Raw genomic sequence first — 9060 nt, forward strand, 5'->3', positions numbered from 1 at the left:
CAGTCCATAAACTAATTGGAATGGAGTGAAACTGGTGGCATCCTTCACAGAAATTTGGTAGGCCCATAAGGTAGAGAACAACATCAAGTTCCAGTTAGACTTGTGCATGCCAATGGTGTGTTGAAGCATCGTAACGAGAACCTTGTTAATGACTTCTACTTGGCCATTGGCCTGAGGATAGTATGGAGTCGAGCTATCATGCCGTAAGCCTAGCTGGGTTGTTAGCTCAGTCATCATGTGATTACGGAAATGCTTACCATGATCAGTGATGATAGCCTGAGGGACTCCGAACTATGAGATAACATGATTAAACAAAAATTGCACCACTGTGTGACTGTCTTCAGATAGTGTGGGTATCGCCTCGACCCATTTTGTGAATTAATCAACGACAATGATGATATACCCATGCCCCCTAGCTGAGCTAGGGTTATAGGTCATATAATCAATTCCCCATTTGGAAAAAGGGTCGATAGTAACAACAGGGTGCAATGGAGTGAGAGGCGCATGCATCTTCCGCTGGTAGATTTGGCACTCGTGATAGGCGCAGACGGCAAGAATGCAATCCTTGAAGATGGAGGGCCAAAAGTACCCAGCACGGAGGATATTTTGAGCATTAGCATATCTGGACATGTGACCACCACAGGCGCCAGAATGGCAGTCATTTAAAATGCGCTCAGCTTCCTTGAATGTTAAGCATCGCTGGAGAACAGAGTCGGCGTCGAGATGGTACAGGGTGTCCCCAATAATACGATAGGGCTGATATTGATGGCGAATATGTCGCTGAGCATCCTTCGACACATCAGGATGAAAAGAGGACGTCTGTAGATAGACAATGATATCCCCGTACCAGGGATCGAGGGTGCTGATTAAGAATAGGGTTTTGTCTGGAATATGGTCCTTTAACTGAGAGAGCGTGGTAACGGATGTCAGAGAGCAAAGAAAATCAGCAAAGACGAGGGATTTCTTAGACTTGGAGATGGTGAATTCCAAGTCAAACTCTTGGAGGATAACAATCCACTTCGAGTACTTGCCCCCCAGCAGTTGACGTGACAGGATGTACGTCATCGGGTTGTAATCAGAAACCACTGTCATAGTACACAATAAGATATAATGGCAGAAACGTTGGATGGCACAAACGGCGGCCAATACCAACTTCTCGACGTAAGCGTATTGAGTTTCCATATCTAATATATTGTGGCTGAGATAATAAATGACATGCTCAGTGTCATCATCATCATCTTGAATGAGAACCATGCCAATAGTGGTATCGGCAGTGGCCAAATACAGAGTGTAGTTGCGATGATAATTTGGAAGATGCAACAATGGAGCAGAAACAAGGAGAACCTTGAGGTGCTCAAAGGACTCTTGAGCAGCGACATCCCACAGAAATGGGGTGTCTCGCTTCAATAACCACGTAAAACCTTTGGCCACTTCGGCATAGTTCAGAATGAATCGTCGTAAAAAATTTGCTTTGCCCTACAAACTGTGCAATTGCTGCAAGGAAGCAGGGGGAGGAAGATTCAGAATGGCCTCGAATTTAAGGGGATCAAAATGGATGCCCTCTTGGGAGACGATGAACCCGAGAAGTCTGCCTGACTCAACGTAGAAGACACACTTACGTGGATTAAGCCGGATGTGGTAGTGTCGACAGCGGAGAAAGATTTCGTGAAGGTGAGCGGAGTGGTCCTGGCGTTTAGCTGAATGAGCTGGTAGATCATCCAGGTAAGGTTGCACAAAGCGTCGAATATCATGGAATGCATAAGACATTGCACGTTGGAAGGTAGCATCGACGTTTTTCAAACTGAAAGGGAGCTTTTTGTAGGCAAAAGTGCCCCACGGACAGATGAAGGCAGTCTTGTGCTGATCGGTGGGTGCAATATTAATCTGGTTATAACCAGAAAAACCATCCATGAATTAATACATTTCACTCCCAGCACACTCATCAATGAGCTGGTCAATGAAGGGTGTGGGCTAGTTATCTTTAGGATAAGCCCAATTAATATCATGGTAATCAACACAGACTCTGATAGTGCCCTATTTTCTAGTCACAGGGACGATATTGGAGACCTAATCTGTGAGTGGGATGGGTAAATAAAACTAGCCTTAAGAAGCTTTTCAACTTCCGCTTTAATTGCCATAGCCTTTCGGGGGTGCATGGGGCGTAGACGCTACCGAACAGGCTTAGCACCTAGATACGTAGGTATCTCATGCACCACGATGCTAAGATCAATGCCGGGCATTTCTTCGTAAGACTAAGCAAACACATCACGGAATTCGCGAAAAAGATCAGTATAGAGCTGAATCACCGTCGGAGTACAAGTCACTCCAACATGGATATGCTCGACAACCCCTGGTTTAACAGAGGTGTTGATGGGCTGGGTTTGTGTGATGTTTCCCATGTTCCCTTTAGAAGACACTTGATAAACTTGAATGGGTGACTAAAGGGGTTGGGATGGGAGACAAGAAGCAAACTGCTTGAGACAGGTAAGCATTTCCCGGTGGGCAGGGAGAAACGAGGAACGATGGTGATGATCGGACTAAGGGGGTTCCTCGAGAGACATGGTCTCAATAATGGCTTCATCAGAAGGAAATATTTCCTTTAGAGGGTCTGAAGAAGCATCGTCTCCAAGCCAAGGGAAATGGGCGTACGAGTCAAGAGCTCTGCTCGAAGGAGCAGATTTAGAGGATGGAGCCGATGCAATATCAATTTCGACATATTTGAGCTCGGTAGGACTCAATGGCATCTCATCACCCCATGAGTCTATCTGATCAGCGGGGTGAAGAACCCAAGGATCAGAGCGAACAAAAATCATATTAATAGGGGCGACGTTGGGTGGTGGGGGTGAAAAAACACCCATAAGGGCAAGATCTTTAAAAAGTCCAGCTCCCACACTCTCACATGGGATGGAGATATGCTCCACAAAGAGCACGTTTCCTTCGAAAGAGGAGGCGAAGAAAGATAGCTAGTCTACTGTGACGATCTTCCCCTAATGAGGGAAACGAATGACACGAAATAGAGATGAAGCCATGGATTGCATGGCATATGTCCAGCTTCATCCCAGAAGGAGGTTGTAAGTAAGATTGGCATCAACAACTTCAACTTCTACTTCGACCGTCTTCCCTTCCAAAGTAATAGGCAAACGTTGGAGTATACCATAAGGGCGAGACTCTCTCCCATCAAAGGCTTCAAAGGTCATAGGAGACTGGGTCAGATTCGAAGAACCAATAGCCTTCCAACATGCAATAAACATTATGCAAGTTGAAGTACCTTCATCAATGACGGTACGGTGAATCATTTTAGAATTGATGATGACCTGGATAAGGAAGGCGATTTGGTGAGGCAGTCTCGGTATATGGCTCTCTAGGTCAAAAGTGATCAAATCCGAGTCATCCGGGTCAATGCCACTGATAGCCAATAGCAAGGACTTCTTCTAAGAGGGTTAGCTCTGGAGAACTTCTAGAGCGGACATAGCTGACAGAGCTTGGGCTAAGTCCTCAACGATGCTATAGTGTTGAGAAGCATGAGCATTAGGGTTGTAAGAAGATTTCTGGAGTATTCCTTTAGGGGGTGGTCAGATGGGCGACTCAGTGCTAGGTCTCTGAATATGGAGCGGGCCAGAACTGGATGGAGGAGCGCTAGAGGGGACCTCAGGCTCTTTCCCGGTAGGCGACGGATACTCTTTTGCCTGAGTACTAATGTGGACAGGAATCATCCCAGCCATAAACACTTGAGAACCAAAGGAAGAAGAGGATTGAGATGGATCAGCCACCATTTGCATTTGCTGCGAGGGAAAAGGCTCTTTGAGCATGGCAGGAGCACCTTTCAACAAACGACTAACTTCAGACTGCCTCGGGTAGTCTTTGGTATAGTGATCCTCGTCAGAGATAAGGCAAGGATACTTGGGCTTGCATTTGGCACCTTCCTCGGGTGGAGGTTTAGGGGAATCCTACTTGGGTTGATCAGCTTTATTCTTTCCTTTTCCCTTCTTCTTTCCTTTTGAGGCTTTGTTCGCCGTGGTGGATTGGACAACGTTAACCTCAGAAGTATTACCAGAATTAGATATAGCCTGAGACGTATTTTCATTCGGAGCATTCAACTTTTGCTTCCTAGGGTTCACGGAAGATTTCTTAGAGGGCGGATTAACAGAACCAGTAATTCCATTAACAGATGGTGTAGGCGGGGCTTTGGAAGTTCCGGGCCTCGGGGCATCAGGAAAATAATCATATAGGGTACCAGATTGGGAGTAAACTAAGTCAAGGTACTGAGCACGCGCAATTGCTTGCTCTTTAGTTAAAAATTCCCCCATAGCAATGCCCCACACTATCAGACCGACAAATGAGGTCGTGAACCACTCAGTCAGAAGCTGGTCGAGAATCCAAAACTTAATCAAATGACAATGCCATCTCCATTCATGGATATGATTGGAGATATGTGTAGCCATTGTTTGTTTCAAGGATGTTAGGAGGTGTGTGCCCATTTCATATCAAATCGGCAACTGAAAATGAGTTAAAAATGCCATAGCCAACGAGTTAAAATCCTGAAAAGATCCGCGAGCTAACTCAATATACCATTTAGCAGCAGAGCCAGTGAGGGTCCGTTGAAAAAGGCGGAGCCAGATTGAATCATCAAGCCATGAATTTGACGAACACCATAGATGATAAGTCATAACGTGGGCTTGGGGATCTTCTCCAGCTTTACCATCAAATTTTGGACAATCACCGGGAATCTTAGTTGGAACCGGTGGCCAATACGGATTATGAAGGATAGGATCATTTGTCAGTTTGGACACATCTGGTAACTCCAACGTTGCTAAAAAGGGTAATTGAGGGTTAAAGGACATCTGAGGCCGTGGGTAGGAGGTAGTACCAGAGTTCTAGCCAGCTGCTTGTTGCCCCCATTGATTCTGTCTGGACGGATTTGGCCTAGGAGGGTTTTGTTCATAGGGATTTTGTCCATAGGGGTTATAGCTATAACTGGATGGCTGACCCTGGATTTTCCCCCCAGCATTCCATTGATTACCAACTTGACCTACAGGAGCAACATATGGTTGCTGGTAATTCTGATAAGGACTCACCTGTAGTTGTCGATAATTTTGGTATGGGGAAAATTGGGTTTGCCCTTGGGATTACTAGAAACCATAAGGCAGCTGGGCTCAGAACTGAGCCTGGGAACTAGGCCGTGTTTGATAGGAGGGCTGAGATTGAGATCCAACTTGCATTTGAAGACCAGATTGGGTCTGGAGCCCAGACTGGGGCTGAAAACCAGGTTGATCTTGAGAAGCAACAATCATTTGAGTACCCGGTTGAGTAGGCCTAGATGGATGTCCTTGACAGAATTGCGGCTGAGCCACCTGGCCAGAAAGTTGACCTAGTTGAGATTGAGGTTGACCCATTTTCCTATAAGGTTGAGCTTGCTAGGTGTTGGGTTGTCCTTGCACAACTAAGGGCTGTCCTGATGGACTGGATGGCTTAGCAGACTGGATAGTTGGCTGACCAGATTGGATTTGAGGCCGACCAACTTGTCAAGATGGTTGACCAGACTGGACAGTGGGTTGGCCTTGTTGAACGTAAGGCTGACCGACTTGCCCAGAAGGGTAGCCTTGCTGGACACCAGGTTGTCTCGAATTACTAGAAGGTTTCCCGAAATAGGTAAAAGACGGACCACCAGAGGCCGAAGGTTGTCCCTGGAAGGGTTTTCCTTGTGGGCCTCCAGGTTGCCCTGGATAAGGTTGTCCGTAATAATGCTACCCGTAGGAGGGTTGCGTGTAAGACGGCTGACCTTGATAAGGTGGTCCTTGAAAATTGGCAGGGGGTACTTTGCTACCATGATAACTGGTGGTACCCCAAGCAACAGACAACGGGACTGTAACCTCAACCGTAGGCTGAGATGGAAAAGGTCCGGGATGATAGATATGAGCCCCTTGAGAATCATAATAATGAAACAAATCTTGGGGGTCCGGATTCTGAAGAGCGTGCAAATATTGATCGTATGCCTCCCCTGCTGGAATGGAACCAGAAGAAGGTGGGGCATTTAGTGTAGGATCAACAACTTCAGATGTAGATACCGACGGGCCACTATTTACCGATCCAGACAAAGGTCCAGCAACAGTGGTCACAACTAAGGATGCAGTAATGGCACCAACAACAGGGGTTGAAGAAGCCACACAGATAGTTGGAATAGTTGGGACTAAAGTGACAAACACATTGTGAATTTGAGGAATAAAAGACTCTGAGGTCAGAGTGATGGTGTGAGACCACATAGAACTCGTAAGGGAGGTCCTAGAACCCATAGCATCCCTCAAAGCCTTATAGCGTAAAGGCAACGTGACACCAAGAGGGATGACACGGAAGGGTGTAGTCTCCGTTGAGATAGGAATTTCACTGCTCGTCACAACGGATTCTTCACTCGTAACGGGGGATGTGTCCTCCATGTCATAAAAAGACATTGGGACCAAAACTCTAGGAGGAGTACCGGAGATATCTTCTTCAGAAGGCTCCCAAATGGGGTTCCATTGAATATCATAAGACTCATCTTCTAGAGCATGAGATTTAATCAGTTGGATACTTGGAATAACAGGGAAAGTATCACTAACAACCGGTATCTCAGGAGAAACAGAAGAGGGATACCCTTGGTCACTTGGAATGGGGCATGGGATCGGTGATTCCGCCAGGATGATGATTCAAAAACCGTAGGAAAACTAATGAGAAAGAACCCTACTCAAGCTAACGCAAACAAGATCTACCAGGGTAAATGTGAACGTGGCTGAATAAATTTTAAGACACAGGAACAGAACTTGACCTTTTCATCTTTAAAGAGTCGAGAAAAGGACAAAAAGATGACTCCAGTCACCTTCGAATATTTAATCAGCCTGAAGTGGCAAGTGCTCAGATGGACCTTTTCTTTTAGGGAGCCTGAAAAGGAACGAAAGTGACTACTCTGGAGAACTAGGCAGAAGATTTACCAGACAAATCCGTAAAACTACATATACACCTCGGCAGTCATATGAAAACCAAGGACTTTCCGTACGGCCGTCAATCTTCCCGAATGCTGTGTTCGGTGCATTACAGTTTGTAAGGCGGCAGGCACAACTTCCTAAGGATAAAGGATGATAACCTAGTGGGGTCTCCCAACATATACTCGACAGTACATGGGAGCAAAATTCCGTGCTAGACCACTATTGAGTCACAGAAGGAGGAATCACCCAACCTTGAGTGGAAACAAAAGTGACTAGGTTTAACAACGCTGGAGCACGTCTCTAGCCTAGACCTCTAAACAATGTGCGTTATGTTCCAATGCGTTGTTAGATTTATTCAGTTCATTTTAGAGTTGATCTTGAATTATGTTTCAGTTTTCAGGCCTTACCGTATGTATACAACAAATCCTAGGATGCAGCTAGAATGAATGAAATATCCTTTTTCTTAAATGAACATCTACCTACGAGAGGGTAGAGAGATCATTCCCAAACCAAGAAAACCAAGACAACAAGGGAAATCACTCAGTGCATACAAACATCAATTCCTAAAGTGCACGGATACTACTAATGAGAGATTTTATCATTCGCTTTCCAATATGCAAACTTGAAATGCAAATTCACTTTCACTTTCATACACCAAATGAATGCAATCTGTTCGATTTAGATGTCTTTAAATCTAGAAGAAACAAATAAGCAACAAGCAAGTGTGGAAAAAATCGGTTGATCCAAACAATTGTGATCTATGTTCGGTGGCGAAAAGAAATCGAATCAATTTCTAATATTGGTTCAATAACAATCACTAAACAATCAACCAAAAACAAGCAAAGGGGAAGGCTCAATCAAACCAACAACAAGCTGCAAACAAACCTTGAGCAAACAAGCAACCAAGCCAACCGATTCAAGAGACTTGAAATAATGAACTAGGTCACATAAGCAAAAGCAAGATTCATTCAACAAAGCTCACAAGAGAGTGCCTTAATCATAAACAGTGAAAAACAAGTTATCAAACAAGTGAGAAAAGCAAGGGACCAGTAGGACTGATGGACTCAGGAGGCAGAATTGAGAAAATCAATTCTACAGCAATCAGCGTGGGTAATACACAAGCAACAAGCACTGATAAAGAACTAGATGTAGTAACAAAGCGATGTCAGTGTGGAAGTACACGACTTTTCCGCAATGGTCCGATTTTCAGAACCGTCGCAACTGTGAGGCATAATTACGTGATGCATAGGATATTACAAAAGGGTGAGCACGATGATAGCACAACTGTTAAATTTAAAGCCGCGATGATGTTCAAAACAATGATAGGTGAACCAAAACTCCCAAATCAAAAACAGTCAATCCTTCAATCAAACAGGGCTATTTCCCAGATCAACCCAGGAAACTCAAAATACTGATAACTAATCCCCAAACATCAAAAGAGACCAAATCAAAACCAAAAACAAGATCAAAAAAAGAAAGAACAAAGGTCAAGCGTCCCCAGCGGAGTCACCAATTTGTGATGCAGGAAAGTGTTCCCTTTGCGGATAGGGGCAACCCCTCTACCCCTAGAGTGGGTCTAGTCACAAACAAGGATAGATCAATAATAGATTTCCTTAAAAAATCATAGTTGGAGGCATACCTCAACCGGTGGTCGATGGAGTTCCATTGTGCCGCTCCAGCTTCCGCTTCCTTCTCCTAATGAATGATCAACCTGAAACAAGGCAAAGGAAATACAACAAAGCATGTAACTAGAACAACAATGATCTATTTACTCACAAAGTCAAGAAGTCATAAGCTATCAATTAAATTACATAAAAGACATAGGAAAACATCATTGATTGTATTAATAATGAAATAAGAGTAAGCTTACAACCAAGGTCTTCACGTCACAAGCCTTCTCAGAGGGATCCAGCCAACCTATTCTTCAAGCATTCACTCTTTGAAGATGGATCTCCCAACATACAAGTCTCTCTCACTCATAAGTTTTATACAATATTAAGGGCTTTTCACAACCTTCCACAAACTATCAACAATCCCACATTTGTCACTCTCACACCAGCTATCTAGCAAACTCACAAACACTAACAACATTGCTCAACTAGCC

The sequence above is a fragment of the Pinus tabuliformis genome, chromosome 3_2, assembly GCF_031772625.1.
Source record: "Pinus tabuliformis cultivar Carrire ecotype Pingquan chromosome 3_2, CPIR1, whole genome shotgun sequence".
NCBI classification, from domain to species: Eukaryota; Viridiplantae; Streptophyta; class Pinopsida; order Pinales; family Pinaceae; genus Pinus; species Pinus tabuliformis.